This window comes from Belonocnema kinseyi, chromosome 9, assembly GCF_010883055.1.
Source record: "Belonocnema kinseyi isolate 2016_QV_RU_SX_M_011 chromosome 9, B_treatae_v1, whole genome shotgun sequence".
Taxonomy (NCBI): domain Eukaryota; kingdom Metazoa; phylum Arthropoda; class Insecta; order Hymenoptera; family Cynipidae; genus Belonocnema; species Belonocnema kinseyi.
The window spans coordinates 20,134,765-20,137,739 of record NC_046665.1 but is presented as its reverse complement, the minus strand read 5'-3'; positions in this window follow the sequence as shown (position 1 = coordinate 20,137,739).

Here is a 2,975-nt window from a genome sequence, read left to right as displayed (position 1 = left end):
AAAATTAAAATTCGAAAATTTTTTCTAAAGCCTCCAGGGGACTTCGTTTTCGCACGAAAAAATTTTATGTGCCCTTATTGCATCCGGACCCACAATTGCTACTGGTAGAAATTAACTAACAGAAACATTCCCGGCGAAGCAACAGAATGGAGATCGAAACATTGTACTCACCAGTTTTATGTTTCGCTGTTGCTGCACCACCAAGATTCAGATTCGTGTATGAAAAAATATGATTGACCTCATCTTCCAAAATTTTGTGCAGTGGGAAAAATTGCGCTGGCGGTGACTCTATCCCTGAGTATCCTGTCCAGTACGCCTCCGAGTATGTCGTATTTTTTTCACTAAATAAGATCTTATGTTGGTTTCAGATTTGCGGACCGGCCGGCGAAGCTAGTACCAAATCTTTATCTTTGTTTGAAAAAGGTTTGTTTTAAACTTTGCCGGCCGGTCCAAGTCGACCAATCGGAGAATAAGCTCCATAATTCCCGGCAGATGACGCCCAATTATAAAAGTAAGAAACCCGTTTAAATTAAAGGAATAAGAGTTTAAAGTCCCAATTTTTCAGTTCGCAAGTCCTTTTATTATTCTCTGACCTTATTCAGCAATCAGATTATAAAATAATATGAATATTTTGTGAAAAATGGATCTTAGACATCTCAGGAAGCATACGCCAACGCAAATAAGTGCAAATATTGATCAATCAGGGAATTAGTACGGGTAAATGTGGAAGTTTAGCACTCATCAGACTGCGCGACCTGTTCGGGTCCGAGTTTTACGAAAATTCAAATGTAATAAATAAAAAATAGCTTTTTTATAGAAATTAATAATAAAAGTGCATAGTTCATGCAGAAAACTAACCAAAAAGTAGGTCATTCAGTTTGAAAAGAAAATATTTAATAATTAATTGCGGTTCAGTTTTTCTTACGTATAGTTCTGAATTTTACAACAATAACATTATTTTCTACTGGAAAGAACACAAAGTGCGCTATTTGGTAACATTATCTATAATTATACTCAAAAACGTATTATTCAACTAAAAAAAAATAATTTTTGAACCAAAAATGAAATAGGTTAATTTTCAATGAAAAATTCAAATTCCAGCTTTGTAAAAAGCTACCCTAAATTTTGTACGGGAAAGACAAATTGTTAACAAAGCACGTGAATTTCCAATTAAATATTTGAAGCTGTAACTAAATAAGGCAAAATTTCTAATAAACAAATAAACTAATAAAAAATGAATTTCCAAGAATATTGTTTAATTTGCCACAATGGAAGTTATTTCGGTCTAAGAAAGAAAGCGTGTTGAACCAAAAATGGAATATTCCAAGTTTTTGGCAAAAAATATAATTTAAAAAAAAAGCGAATTTTTCAATTAAATAATTGAATTTTCAGCGATAGAGATGAATTATCATCTAAAGTGATGAATCTTCAATGAAAAAAATTATTTTTCAACAAAGTAGTACTTAGCAGAATGAGAAAACAAAATGTGAAAATTTTAATAAATGTCGGCTACAATCGGGTTCAAAGAAACCATGTTGCAAATCTTGTTTGCGGTTTTTTTATATGAATTATCAATCAATTACAAAAATGTGCCAAAGAAATTTCATGTATCTTAACACAACCAAACTAATTCTAAAGAAGAATCTTCAAAAAACCAATAAACAATGCATAAAAATCGATTATTATATTATAGTTTTTTGCGTTTTTTCCAAAAACTATGAGGCAGACAAAAAATTGTTCATGAAAAAATGGTTTATTTCAATAATACCTAACAGTTTCAAAAAGAAATTTCTCAATATGTCGATAATTTTAGAAGATATAGCATAAGTTATGTAAAAATGTTTAATTAACAATATCTCGAGAACGACCGTCAGTTCGCGAAAGCACCTCATGCCGTTGGATTCTGGAGACCATTCTGCACAATATCCATTAAAAAAATTCCGGGGACCTTTTAGGACATACCACCTCTTCTAAGTGGCTTCCGGACTATATGTCATGTGACTTAACGTTTTTAATTCATACTCTTGCTATCAGGCCTTAGGACATGACGTGTGCCCGTTGGGCGATATTCTTTATTTTAATCATCTGTGTTGAGTTGGCTTATGATGAAATTTTCGTTTTTAATTTTTTCTCTGTTCTGAAGGAGGAAGTTTTTTCTTTTCACATTGTTGGGGAGTTGAATAGAGTCACATGATTTATTTTGAAGACTGTTTAATTTCTAAGACCTTTTTAAAGTCATTTAGTATACAATACCTGAAATTCAAAATTTTAACTTGTAAATATATTAATGTTCAATTGTTCTTTCACAGACTTTTGAAATGTGTATGTTTTTTCAAATATTTTTTTATTTGAATTCCGAAATGTGAAAAGTTGAACAATTTTAAATGAAATGCTGTCCAATTTACTAGAGAACATACAACACTCTTTTTCCTAATTCCATGCTTAGCAATAACATACTTATCAACAAAATTGGCAGAAATAGGGTAAAAAAAGAAACAGAAGAAATAAGGCAGACTAAATACAGCAGAAGAAATTTATTTAAGTTTTACTTTCATCCTGATTTAGTAGAGAAATTTATATTGCTTGTGCCACACTTTAGTTAGTAAAATTTAAAGATTTCCGATCTTCTGAATGGCTAGTAATAAATTGAGAATGTTTGACTCTTCTTGTGCTTTCAACATTGAATGGGATAATCTTATAATAATAATAATTTCATGCAGCAAATAAGAATTTCAAATTTTAATTTATGACCACAGATTTCTCGGATCTTTTCACATATTTTCATTTAATTTCCTCAGGTTACTAGGCACTCTGAAATAAAAAAAATCTGATGCGAAGGGATTTTTTATTTATCGAAGACTTTTCCTAATTCCCACATAACAATGCGTGCGGGCACACTGCCGCCGCACGACGTGTGAGCACGATGTGATGTCAAGTACGAAAGCACTGTGTCCGCACAAGTTGAGGGTCATTAA